The sequence below is a fragment of the Thamnophis elegans genome, chromosome 4 (assembly GCF_009769535.1).
Source record: "Thamnophis elegans isolate rThaEle1 chromosome 4, rThaEle1.pri, whole genome shotgun sequence".
In the NCBI taxonomy this organism is placed as follows: domain Eukaryota; kingdom Metazoa; phylum Chordata; class Lepidosauria; order Squamata; family Colubridae; genus Thamnophis; species Thamnophis elegans.
This window is the reverse complement of record NC_045544.1, coordinates 65,972,288-65,986,714: the sequence shown is the minus strand read 5'-3', so window position 1 is coordinate 65,986,714 and position 14,427 is coordinate 65,972,288.

Genomic DNA, 14,427 nt, shown 5'->3' with positions numbered 1-14,427 from the left:
AGCCCTGTATCTTAATCCGCTGAGCCAACACACCTCCCTCTAATTTTTGCAAGCCTATATCAGGGGTGTCAAACTCACAGCCCATGGGTCGGATGCATCACGTGCTGGCCATGCCCACACCGGTTTAGCGAAGTGGGGAGGAAGTTGTGATACGTCACGTGACGTGATGTGACAACATTTGACACCCCTGCCCTATATCAAATGAAATGCAGTTAAATGTGTTCAGACATCACAAAATAACACAAATTTAACTTGCTGGGTTGTAAGTCTAAGTCTCCCCTTGGGCAGTGTTTCTCAGCATCAATAACTTTTAAGATGTATGGGCTTAAAAGTGTAATATTATGAAATTTAGATTATTTGTAAAAGTCTCTGCATAAAACAATTGTGCAATTTCAGACTGATCTCTAAGCTTTTGAAATCTATATTGAGTTAGGTGGTCAAGATTGTTTATAGGTCAAGATCATTCCTAAATTTGCCCACTGGAGGTCCTCTTGAGACTTCCGTTTTAATTTTCTTCCCCCGAAAGAACTTTGCTTTAAAGACTGAGCAATGCTTCTTCAACAGCAGGCATCAGCATATACAGAGAATGCAATGACATATAGTTATCTTTTCCTCTATTGGGTTTATAAAATAGCTCACTTAGCCCAAATCAACTGTTCTTTGTTTATTTATTATAAAGCTTTAAGACAATTTGGATGCTTTGGCCTGGTAAATAATGACAATAGTGTTTATTTCTATTATTACTTTTAAGATTTTCTAATCACTTTATGTGAATTATTATATTCATGTTGTAGATCTCGGCTCTCAAAGAGTATTCTGGTTGAGAGATGGGCAGATTGTCTCTGTGATGATCAAGATTTCTAAATCTGGGCTGCAAACATCCAGGTGACCAATAGATGGCAGAAAACTATTTTGCAGTCACCCAATTGTTATCTGATGACGCTTGAACGCTCAGAAATATCTTACAGCACCCATATTGACCTATTTATTTGTTAGATTAGTAACCATATTTAGTATTTTGGGTGCCACAATATTTTTCTTGCCTTCGCTTGTATCATAGTACTAACCTATGGAAATATTGCAAGCTATCAAAAGGACTAAAAAGATTTTTATGAAAAAAGAAAAATTGTACTTGATAATTACTGTATTTTTCAGAGTATAAGACGCACCCTTTTCCCTCCAAAAAGAGACTGAAAATCTGGGTGCGTCTTATACACTGAATACAGCATTTTTTGCCTCCCAAAACCCCGCCCCGTCACCAAAATGGCCGTGCAGACCCATTAGGAGGCTTATAGAGTACTCCTGGGAACTGGGGAGGGCAGAAATGAGCTAAAAACGGGCTGGGTTTTTTTTTGCTCAATTTTGGCCGCCCCAAGCCCCCAGGAGCACTCTATAAGCTACCTAAAGGCTATGTGTGCCCTTTTTTTGACAGGGGGCTACCCCCCAGGAGCACTTTACAAACTTCCTAAAAGCTATTCATGCCCTTTAAAAAAAACAGGCCATTTTTGGGAGGTCTGCAGAGTGCAAAAATGTTTTTTTTAATTTGCCTCTTCAAAATCTTGGTGCATCTTATACTCTGAAAAATATGATATAAGGAAGATTTAAGTATGTTTAAGGCAACATAACATTTTACAAAACCCAAATAGCTTAAGAAATCCGGCAGATGTTTAATTATTTGATCCTATATATCAAGACCAACATCTCTCTTTTTAAACTCAGTAAAACATACTGAGATAGACAGAGAGATTAAATCTGCATAGAATTTCACTTTTTCATTTTTGTTTCATTTATGCTTATGTTATGTACGTCCAATTAAACTCTTCTGAAAAGATATGCATTACATTGGACAGTTAATAATCTGCAATAGTTTCATTGATTTCACAAATTAATAAGGCAAATAGTTGATAGATTTTCTCTGGATTCACACATTTTATGACCATGTGCAACCATAGCCACATGCTATCGTTGTTCATGCTAGGGGGAGATTTTAGCTGATAGTTTCAAAAGGCATCAGGTTGGGAAAACCTATGCTAAGTAAATGCCTGGAAAATTACAGTGCAAACCACTGTTGTAAACCAAGTACAAAAAGGGGCGAGTAAAGGAATCATAAGAGCACCAAGAAAGAAAAGTTTCTTTCCACTCCTAATTATGATAGCCAGTAAGACAGTATCAAAGCCAAACTTAACACCTCTTAAAATAAAATCACATCCTAAGAGAAAAGCCTGGCAATCATATTTTTCCCCTCCAAGTCATAAATTTCTAGGAAGGCTTAGTGTCATCATGGAAAGATTATATTTGTGCCCATGATAATTTACTGTTGTGATCCAGTTGCAATGTAGTATGATAAAGAGATGACAACAACTGGACACTGTGTACACTAGTGAGGGAGGGAGAGTACAACATTCAGTGTCAATGAGATTTCGCAACCTGTAGGTTATCTCTATGTCAACATCGAAAAGGAATTTGTGCATGGCCTAAAATAGAGAAGAGGGGCTGCTGAACAACTATCTTGAAGTCAGTTCAAATGAGAGTGAGCTGTAAGATATGAAAGTGCTCAGGTTCCACTAAGATCAGGGTGATTTGTGAGTCTTCAATAGTCTCCAGACTATATCCAATATCTTACAGTGTTTGGTGTTCGAAACAGTGGATAAAACATCAGTAGATAAAACATCACGATGACTTGTGAGACATTAACTAGCTAGATGCTGACAGCAATAGTGAGATTCAAATAATTTAACAACCAGTTCTCTGCCCTAATGATTTCTTCCAATAACCAGTTCCCCAAACTGTTCAGAAAGTTAACAACTGGTTCTCCCGAAGTGATGTGAACTGGCTGAATCCCACCACTGGCTGACAGTAGTTTTTTTTTTCCAGAACTGATGTGAAAGAGTCATAATAAGGATCTCCTATGCATATTTGGAGTGGTAAGCACAATAAAGAGCAGGTCTCAGATCCCTAATTTCTCATTATGGATTTCCAGTCCCAATATTTATAAAAAGTGGGTTTGATCAGATTAGGTCATGTTTACAAATAAAACCTACTGCACAGAGGTGGGTTCCTACCAGTTCGCACCTATTTGGTAGAACCGGTTCGTCAAATCTACCAAACCGGTTAGAAGAGGTTTCACCAGTGGACCCGGAAAGCAGGCCACACCTACAGAAGAGGTTCCAAAGTTTTTTGAAATCCACCACTGGTCCTTGGATATGATTATTCTACACTATCATGCTCATATTTATAAAACTCAGTGCCTCTGTGAAAGGTAAGGATGACTACTGTGTTTGTGGTGCAATCAGAACATTGCGTGTGTTGAAGTTGTTTTAACGCAAACCAAAGATGCCTTTTAAAAAACAAGTTTACATCATACTCTTATGCATGCCAGTGCTGTGTGAGAGGTAATTTAAGGTGGTTCTGACAAGTGTCATTGGCATCTTCATATCCGGTCACATGGGCGGCAAGCCACTCCCATCCGGTCACATGGGCAGCAAGTCACTCCCACAAAGGAGGCCACACCCACATAGTAGGTTCGAACAATGTTCACCCACCACTGCTACTGCATGTAAATCAGTAGATCAGGGGTGTCAAACAGTCTCTTAAAAAGAGAGAGGACAGCCCACCTGTCTAGAATTGTACAGCGGTTCCTGCTTGTGCAAGGAGTTGGACTAGAAGACCTCCAAGGTCCCTTTCAGCTTTGTTATTCTGTTAATCATCACTTTAATTCAGAGCCATCCCTAGATAAGCTTTGGCAGATCTATACAAGCCAATCATTCCCACTGGGGAGGGGGGGCAGGGATAAAAATCTCAATCCAGCTGTTCCATATACTGAGCAAATGACTCCTATATTGAATCATCCTCCTGTAGTTTTCAAATGTTATGTTTGGCAAATGAAAAAAATGCTACCTATATTCTTCAACACAGAGAAAAAGCATTGGTGTATCCATTATCTATCTGCACTTGTAATACAAGCCACAATCTGTCACCCAGATGTAAAACTGATTCTATGCTTCAGATTCTTTTGATGTAACTGAGAACATTGGCTCACTGTTGGCAGACAGAAATGGGCCATTAGCTAATCTGAGCCTAGCGAATTCTAAGAACAGCTAATTGTCAATACACACCCCTGCTTTCTCGTTGGTTCTGTTGAAGGCCATGAAATACTGGGCTCCAAAATTATGTTCAAACTCTTGAGTTTCCCTCTGTTCCTCTATCTAATGTGTGAACAAACTAAATGATACTGTTTTACACTTTATTTTCAGTTTGTTGTCCATAATAACTGCTGATAGAAGAGAAGGAAAAATGATCAGTTCCTAGATTATAAAAAATGAAAGCAAGTTAAGACATTAGGTAACTATAGGTAGTCCTCAACTTACAACAGTGCATTTAGCGACTGTTTGAAGTTACAATGGTACTGAAAAAAGTGACTTATGTCCATTTTTCACACTTCCGACTGTTGCAACATCCCCCATGGTTCGCATGATCAAAATTCAGATGCTTGGAAACTGGTTCATATTTATGACCGTCACAGTGTCCTGGAGCCATGTGATCAGCTTTTGAGACCTGAGAAGCAAAGCCAATGGGGAAGCCAGATTCACTTAACAACCGTGTTACTAACTTAACAATGGCAATGATTCACTTAACAACTATGGCAAGGAAAGTCGTAAAATGGAGCAAAATTCACTTAACAAATGTTTCATTTAGCAACATAAATGTTGGGCTCAATGGTGATCGTACATCATGAAGCATATAGGAAGCGTAAGAAATCAAAGAATATTTCAGAGACACTTTGGTTTTCCCAGCCTAGAAGTTTTTCCTAAACACTATTTATTTTGGAGTGTATGCTAAACAGTATCAGGTGCTCTGTTCATAATCTCTTCTGTGTCATGGAGAGAGGCATTAAATAATAATACTTAAAAATGTGTGCATATAGAAATTAGCATATGCAACACTGCATGTGTCCTCTTTTCTCTTGTTTGCTGGCAATATCTTTGTGTGTTTCTTAGTTGCTACCCTATTAGGGTCAATAGTCAAATTCCTTGAAATCATGATTGTCCAGACTACGGATGAAATCTTGCATTAGCCAAAAAAAAAAAAAAGGAAAGACAGTGATTTCTGCTAATCTAAAGGGAGGGCATTGGAGATTACTTAAAGAGAAAGTTTGCAGTTGGTTAACCAACTTTACAGTTGTCCTCTTGCAAATGTATTTTGCACGAGCAATTTCCCTCTTGTTTTGCTTCACAACTGGATCCAAGAACACAACTTGGAAACGCTATCTGCAGGTGAGAGTGGAGGTTGCAAAATAGGGTATCAGACTCTTTTTAAGGGGCTGATTCTTCCCTACAGTTCCTTCCCAGAACTCTGCATTGTAATCCTAACTTGTTTTACCTAGGTATTATCTTGATAGGATTTAATTTTTAGACCTTATATTGTTTATTTTAAAACAAAAATAAGTGTTACCTTAGCTATGCCTTGGTTGAACTTCATGTAAGAAATACCCATTATTTTCATTTATTAAATGTCACAATCTAAAACCAAATGAATAAAAAATGACTTTCTCTTTGGGGTATTATCACACTAGCTACCCGTGGGTTCTATCTGTGATTATTTCGGAGTTAAAGCCTCTTCTTCAGCATCCCCTGAGGTTATATTTATCTGATACATTTGTCAGATTTATATGTGCCTTTTTCTCCAAGGCAGCATATACTGTAGAGCCTGAAACAAAATACATCCTTTTTGTCACCTCCTTCCTCAGCCTTTTAAAAGCTATGAAAAACCTGTCTCCCCTGTGTTCATTCTTGGTTTGTGATTAATACAGGTTATGTAACAACATTTCTAGCCAAAATTGGAGCCCGCCTGTTTGTTGCCCTAATTTCTACAGCTCCTGTTCAGTAGTCTTGACCTTTTTTTAGGAATAATATTATGGCTTTTTTGGTGATGTTCCTAGGGTTAATTGTCGCTATTTTGGAATTGTTCTATCCATATGCCATATGATGCTATAATCACCACAGAGCATAATCCTTGCTGCTCTTTCATTTTATAGCCTTTAGCATTTTACCAAATATAATATGAGCAAACATCTAACGTAACATAACAACACATAACAATAACAAAATACAAAGTTTGTAAATATAGCAGCAAACATCTGAGCATGTACAAGAAGCAAGTCCTCCTTTCATTTGTTTATGTCAGCTCCCGGAAAAATGCATGGATTATCTGTATACAGCAGGGGTAGTCAATCTCTTTATACCTACCGCCCAGTTTTGTATCTCTGTTAGTAGTAAAATTTTCTAACCGCCCACCAGTTTCACATTAATAGTGATTTATAAAGTAGGGAAGTAACTTTACTTTATAAAATTTATAAAACAGAGTTACAGCAAACCCCTACCGCCCACCATGAAAGCTGGAATGCCCACTAGTGGGCGGTAGGGACCAGGTTGACTACCACTGGTATATAGCAATAGTTCTCTGTGTTTCTGATGATATATTTTTTCCTGCCTTTGGTGGACATCTGTTTTGATAGATACTCTGGAAATATCCAAGGTGCACATTTCATTTGCATTCTGTTCAGTTCAGTTCAGTTCACTTTATTTGTACGCCGCCCTTTTCCCTGGGGGGACTCAGGGCGGCTCACAGTTCAAAAGGGGTGGGGGAAGGACAAACAATTTACAACATAAAAGCATTACATCATTTAAAAACTCAACAGTCATACAATTCGAGTAGGGGTTAGAATCTTTAACCCTAGGCCAGCCGGGATAGCCAGATTTTAAGTGTGGCGTGGAAGGTCTGGAGGGTGGTGAGGGTCCGGATCTCCACGGGGAGTTCGTTCCAGAGGGTCGGAGCAGCCACCGAGAAGGCTCTCCTCCGAGTAGTTGCCAGTCTACACTGGCTGGCTGATGGAATTCGGAGGAGGCCTAATCTATGCGATCTTATCGGTCTAGTGGAGGTGATTGGCAGTAGGCGGTCTCCCAAGTACCCAGATCCAATACCATGAAGGGCTTTGTAGGTGACAAGTAGCACCTTGAAGCGCACCCGGAGATCAACAGGCAGCCAGTGCAGCTCGCGGAGGATAGGTGTTACGTGGGTGAATCGAGGTGCACCCACGATCGCTCATGCGGCTGCATTCTGGACCAGCTGAAGTCGCCGAATACTCTTCAAGGGCAGCCCCATGTAGAGCACATTGCAGTACTCCAGCCTAGAGGTCACAAGGGCATGAGTGACTGTTGTGAGGGCCTCCCGGTTCAGGTAGGGACGCAACTGGTGCACCAGGCGAACCTGGGCAAATGCCCCCCTGGTTACAGCTGACAAATGGTGTTCAAAAGTCAGCTGAGGGTCCAGGAGGACTCCCAAGTTGCGAGCCCTATCTGAGGGGCGTACAATTTGACCCCCCAGCCTGAGAGATGGAACACTTGGCCAATTCGTGGGAGGGAAGCACAACAGCCACTCGGTCTTTTCTGGATTGAGCACAAGCTTGTTAACCCCCATCCAGTCTCTAACAGCCTCAAGACCCTGGCTCATCACGTCCATCACTTCATTGAGTTGGCACGGGGCGGACAGATACAACTGTGTATCGTCCGCATATTGATGGTATTTTATCCCGTGCCGTCGAATGATCTCACCCAGCGGTTTCATGTAGATGTTGAAAAGAAGGGGGGACAGGACCGAACCCTGTGGCACCCCATGTGTTAGGGGCCTAGGGGTCAATCTCTGCCCTCCGACTAACACCAACTGCGACCTGTCCGAGAGGTAGGAGGAGAACCACTGTAAAACAGTACCTCCCACCCCCACCTCCCGCAGTCGTCGCAGAAGGATACCATGGTTGATGGTATCGAAAGCCGCCGAGAGATCAAGGAGCACCAGGATGGAGGCATGGCCTCCATCCCTGGCTCTCCAGAGATCATCGGTCAATGTGACCAAAGCGGTTTCTGTGCTGTAGCCAGGTCTGAAGCCGGACTGGAATGGATCGAGATAACTGGCTTCCTCCAAGGATCGCTGGAGCTGAAAGGCCACCACCTTCTCAACACCCTTCCCCACAAAGGGGAGGTTGGAGACTGGACGATAGTTGTTTAAAATGGCTGGATCCAAGGATGGTTTCTTCAGGAGGGGTCTCACCACCGCCGCCTTTAAAGCAGGGGGAAAGACCCCCTCCCAAAGGGAGGCGGTAAGAACCGCCTGGATCCAGCCTCGTGTCACCTCTCTGCTGTTTACAACCAGCCAGGAGGGGCACGGGTCCAGCACACATGTGGAGGCGCCAACAGCTCTCATCGCCTTGTCCACGTCCTCAGGGGTAACAGCTTGAAAATCAATCCAGCGATGGCTTACCAGATTATCCCTTAGTGCCTCGGCTGGTTCTGCAGGATTGGAGTCCAGGTCCGCCCTGAGCCGAGCAACCTTGTCCGCGAGGAATTGGACGTAATCCTCAGCCCTGCCCTGCAGCGGATCGCCCGTGTCCCTCCTATTTAGGAGGGAACGGGTTATCCTAAACAGGGCGGCTGGGCGTGACTCAGCGGACGCAATCAGAGAGGCAATATGTGATCTCTTAGATGTCCTGATTGCTCGAATGTATTCTCTGATGCAGGTTGTTAAAAGTGCTCGGCTCGATTCGGATTTACTGGACCTCCAATTGTGCTCTAGGCGTCTCTTCCGGCGCTTCATCTCCAGGAGTTCCTCAGTGAACCAAGGATCCCTCCGGGATCCACTGCCTCGGAGCGGCCGTAGAGGCGCAATCCAGTTAAGGGACTCCGTCGCTGCTGAGTTCCAGGCAGCGACCAAAGTCTCCACCGGACTGCGGGCGAGAGTATCAGGAATAACCCCAAGCTCCGTCTGGAACCCCAAAGGGTCCATAAGTCGCCTGGGGCGGAACCACCTGGTTGGTTCCTCCTCCCTACAGTGGGGGTTTGGTCTCCGAAAGTCAAGCCTCAATAGGTAGTGGTCCGACCATGACAGGGGCAAGATCTCGCTACCCCTCAGACCAAGATCACAATTCCACTGCTCCGAGAGAAATACGAGGTCAAGCGTGTGACCCGCTGAGTGGGTTGGTCCCCGGATTACTTGGGTCAAGCCCATGGTTGTCATGGAAGCCATGAACTCCTGCGCTCCATCAGAGTGTTCACCGAGCGAAGGCAAGTTGAAATCCCCCAGAACCATAAGTCTGGGGAACTCAACTGCCAGCTTGGCTATTGACTCCAGGAGCAAGGGGAGGGCTGCTGCAACGCAGTTGGGAGGCAAGTACGTTAGCAGCACACCCACTTGACCCTTGAGGTCCAACTTCACCAGCAGGGACTCACACCCGACAAGCTCCGGAGCAGGGATCCTACGAGGTGCTAGAGACTCTCGGATAACAATGGCCACACCCCCACCCCTTCCCTGGGCCCTTGGCTGCTGGAGCACCTGAAAGCCCTCTGGGCACATCTCTACGAGGGGGACTCCTCCCTCCGGGCCCAGCCAGGTTTCAGTAATACATGCCAGGTCTGCCCTCTTGTCTAAAATTAAGTCCCGAACGAGAGGAGCCTTATGAACTATAGACCTGGCATTTAGCGACAGCAGCCTGAGACCAGGGTCCTGATTACTCGCGCCATCTGGCCTTGGAGTGGGACTCATAGGGCCGGAAGGAGGGATCTCTGTAACGTAGCGAGCCCTCCTTCCCCGGTAATGGCCAGCCCTAAAGTCCCCGCCATATCTGCCCTATCCCTATTCTGTGATAATATTCAAATTATTGAAGAAGATCTACATCTAGCTCTAAAGAGAGAAGAGTGTACAAATACAAATACCCCCTGCCCCCATTTTGCATGGCTAATTTTTATCATTTCTAAATCATAATAATAGTCGCATAAGGATTTTTCTTCTCCTTTGGACAAAGCAAATTACTACCCTTTATTTAGAGTACACTTGAGGTTGTCTTTCTATATATAGCAGGAAAATTTGGGGTGGAGATTTCCTCACAAAACCAGAGGCAAGGGATTAAATAAAACATTGTGGTCAGTCAGTCCAACCCTCAGCCATTCGATGGGTCATGGGTTTTTTATGGGTGTGTAAACTAAAAGGAGATAATCTCCCATAATCATCCAGTGTAGACTTGTATTATTTACTTAGGAAGTTTGGTTTTGGATTTCACAAATGCAGTTTTAGGATTTTTCCCACTGAGAATTGATCTTTATCAGAAAATTAAGCATCTACTCCAAGGGTAGAAAGAATTCACTGATGAAGGGTGACTGATTTGTTATAGATTGTCAAGGATATTTTATTGCTAATTGTATCGTTTCAGAAAGAATATACAGTATATGTTTAGCCCTCAATTTTATTGATGCAAAAATCACTTGGAAGAAAAAAATTAGGATTGGATTTTTGTGTGAAAGGACTTAAAAACCATGATTCTATATACAGGTACAATATAATTACAGGGAATGGGTGCTGCCCATATATTTATGAGCTAAACACATACAGCTTCATGTTTTTTTTAATTCTCAGCAGATATCTGCCCGTAAGAGTTACAAAATACATAAGTCTAAGGCCTGCCTATGTCTGATATTGCTATCGCTTTAAGGTAAAATGTAGCGATATGACTACCTTGGCATGAAGTACAGTATAATGTAAGAATTTTGTCTCATGAGCAAAATGTATAGTAAACATATTCCTGTGGGCTGCCTAGAAACATTGGAGAGATAGTTATACATAAACCAATTGTACAACATAACATTTGAGGATTGCAATTACAAATAGATTTTTTTTTACTGATGGCTTACAAATTGAGATGTGTCAGTTCATCTATGTATATTGATGTATCAGTACTAAAAAGTAGAGTTGCCTGCTGTCATAATGGGGATCCAATAGGAAGGGAAGAAGAGAATGATTAATATTAGGTATGTTATGATACCTTGGCTTTTTCTGGAGGCTGATGGCTATCATACTGCACTACTTTGATATGAAATGAATTTGATAACCATGTTGATTTGAAGTAGAACCGTATAAAAAATATAACCTGGTGGTAATTCAGCATAAACCGCCACAGTGCTTGAGAAAGACATATGACAGAGAACTTCTAATAATCCTCAGATGTCCATGTGTGTGTTTTGGGGTATTCAAAAGCCTGAAAAATGCCCAGATGTTCTGGATCACGGTGATAGTTTAGCAGTCTCCCTGGGAAGAATTTTTTTTGCACATTTTATAATCTTGTACAAATTCTCCCATCTCCCATTACAGGGAATCAGCACCAAGTTCAAAAGCTTTGAGCCTCTGTATCCAGCAAATCCCCTTTATCCGTGCTAATATTTCAGCACATCATTTAGTTTTAAAGTTAAGACTCTTGTGTTTCCATGGGAATATTTCTCTAATCTGTAGGCTGAGAGTGGGTGCCGATTTGATTTCAAATGCATTCATGCGTTGGCTAACGGGAATCTCCCATCTCAGATATTACAAGCAGAAAATTAATTAACTAAGCCTGCTTGGATGGCACTCAGGATTTTCTAACTGCACTCCATGTGCCTTGCTGCATAAGGTGAAATGGCAACAGACTTCAGAGTATCTTCCCTCAGTCAATAACTACAGGTAGTCCTCCACTTAACGACCAAAATTGAGCTCAAAACTTCTCTTGCTAAGCGAGGCATTTGTTAAGTGAGTTTTGCCCCATTTTACGACAAATGAATCATTGCACTTGTTAAACTAGTAACATGGTTATTAAGTGAATCAGGCTTCCCCATTGACTTTGCTTGTCAGAAAGTCGCAAAAGGGGATCATGTGACCCCGGGACACTGCAACTGTCATAAATATGCATCTGAATTTTGATCACATAAACATAGGGAGGCTGTAATGGTCATGATTAAAACTGTCCTAAGTCACTTTTCTCAATGATGTGGTAATTTTGAACAGTCACTGAATGAGCTATTGTAAGTCGAGGACTACCTGTACTTCAAAGGAAATGGTAAATTAAATGCTTTTCAAGAATCCACTGCTAAGAATGAGCTAAAAAAGCATGGTTCGGTGCCTAGTTATATGCTTAGACTTATTCTCCAGTGGTGGATTGCAGGCCGTACGCCTTGGTACGAGTGTACCGGAGCCTGCCTGGAGCACTGGATACCGTTCCAGTACGGTGCTCCGGAGGGCCCACCTGCCCTCCCGAACTCCTTATCTGTCTTTTAAGGCTTCCGCGCACGTGCATGTCGCACATAGCTCCTGCATAACGCTCCATGGAGCAGCTGGAGCATCACGGAGGCTCACAGAGGTGCTAAGACACATGCACATGTGCGCGCATGCTACGTGCATCCATGTGGATGCCTCTGGGCCCATTCCAACCATACCGGAATTGGGATCCGGAATCCACCACTGTTATTCTCCTATTATAATTTGTCGGACCAGTTCAATCTATCCATGCGAAATGGCTAGTGGTACTCCACTTTAGGGAGGTGAAGGGAGTTGAGGCTCAGTGGGGCCACTTATCTGTAGCTGCACTGGTGCTTTGCAATAGTTTTTTAGTAGCCATCTGACCCTCATGCTAATTTCCTTGTGGAAATTGCCAGAACTGCCAAGCAGTGGGGACTTGATTCCATCTTGATTTAGTTATAATTTGGTTTTCTTAAATAAATTTTATTCTAACTTTTCATTTGTATGTGGACCTTTTATTTCTGTTCCTTTCTTATTGTGATGTTGTAAACTCTTGATAGTCCTTAGGGATTTGATGCCTACAAATATACAGGTAGCCATCAACTTGCAATCATTCATTCAGTGACTGTTCAAAGTTATGACAGCGCTGGAAAAAACCGACATGACCAGTCCTCCCACTTACGACCATCGCAGCACCTCCATGTTCATGTGATCAAAAATTCAGGCACTTGATAACCATTAAGTATTTAAAATGGTTGGAACATCCCGGAGTCGTGTGATTGCCATTGCAACCTTCCCAATTGCCTTCTGACAAGCAAAGTCAATGGGGGAAGCCAGATTTGCTTAATGACCATGCACTTCACTTAGCAACTGCAGTGATTGGCTTGACAACTGTGGCAAGAAACATCGTAAAATCAACCATGGCTTAGCAACCATCTTGCTTAGCAACAGAAGTTCTGGTCCCAGTTGTAGCCATAAGTTGAGGCCTATCTCTAGATAATACCTTCTTAAATAATGCTTTTTGCTTCCAGCATATGGAATGGTTATGGAGTGAAGCAGATACAGTGGATAGCAGCAGGGTTTTAAAAATAGATAAGCTGGGTTTGCAGATCATGAAATGTGACTCACAAGGAAAGATGCCAAGGGATATTCAACTGTTCTACAACTACGGTTGTTGCCATACTTTTTAAAGACAAAATCATGGCATAAACAGGTCTAGGTGTCAGGGTTCCAAAAAAACACCCCCAACGAAATAAAACTCAGAGGCTGGAAGTTCCTCAAAGTTCCACTTTATTAGAGATGTCATGTTGGTACATCTGGGAAAACCCGAATCTGAAAGCTTCCAGGTTTTCCCCAACCAGTTGAAAGTTCACAACCCTGCCCCACACCCACAAGTTCATCACATGGTCCAATCCAATCTTCACATTCAACTAGATACAATCTCCATGCAGTCCAATCCAGATGCAGGCAAGTATCCTTGACTTTCAGAGTAAAGTTTTTATGGCAAAGTTTCTACCGCTCCAACAAAAAAACAAAACCCTGTATTAACCCACTCCCCTTTTATTAAAATAAAGTTATGTTATTGTACCAATCCAGATACCAAGGAATCAAGGTACTAAGTCAAGGTGCAGACAGGTATTTATATGGCCGCCCATCTCAACATCATGCCTTTGGGTGGCTAGCAACAGCTGAAAAACGTAACATCAAAACAAAACTGCAATGCCAATAGAAGAGTTTATATGTAGCCCAGGGATGGACCGTCTTGGTGGTCCCTGAGCTTGCTCACAGACATTTCATTACCCGACTAGATAACGCCTTCACTCCCAGAAGAGAATGGAGTTTGCTCTCCGTTTGTATATACAGTAGCTTGCCTTGCCAGTTTTGAGGAGGGGAAATCAGAAATTTAGCTCATATTTTCTTTTCCATAAAAGGCAGACATGCAGGTAAATGGATGGATGCTGAAAACTTGTGACATATTAATCTACTCGTACAGAAATCATTCTGAAGCTTTCTTTCATGGTGTACAAAAACATTGCAATAGGAAAAACAACCACCTGAAAAGAACCATTAAGTATCCCAGAAATCTGTTCTGTCCTTTGGCTGATCCTGAATGAATTAAGACCATTACATGATGATGATTAAAATTAAAACCTGTCATTTCACTGTATGTGGGAAATGAACAAAAGTTACCACTTGCTGGAAGTATCTCCTGCATAAACCCCTGTTGTGTTGTCCCCAAGTATTTCCTGCACAAGTGCTAGTAAATGCCACTTATTTCCACGCCGTTGCAATCGGTAGGGGTTACTCTGGAGGAGCCTCGGCTGTATTAGCTTATAGCTA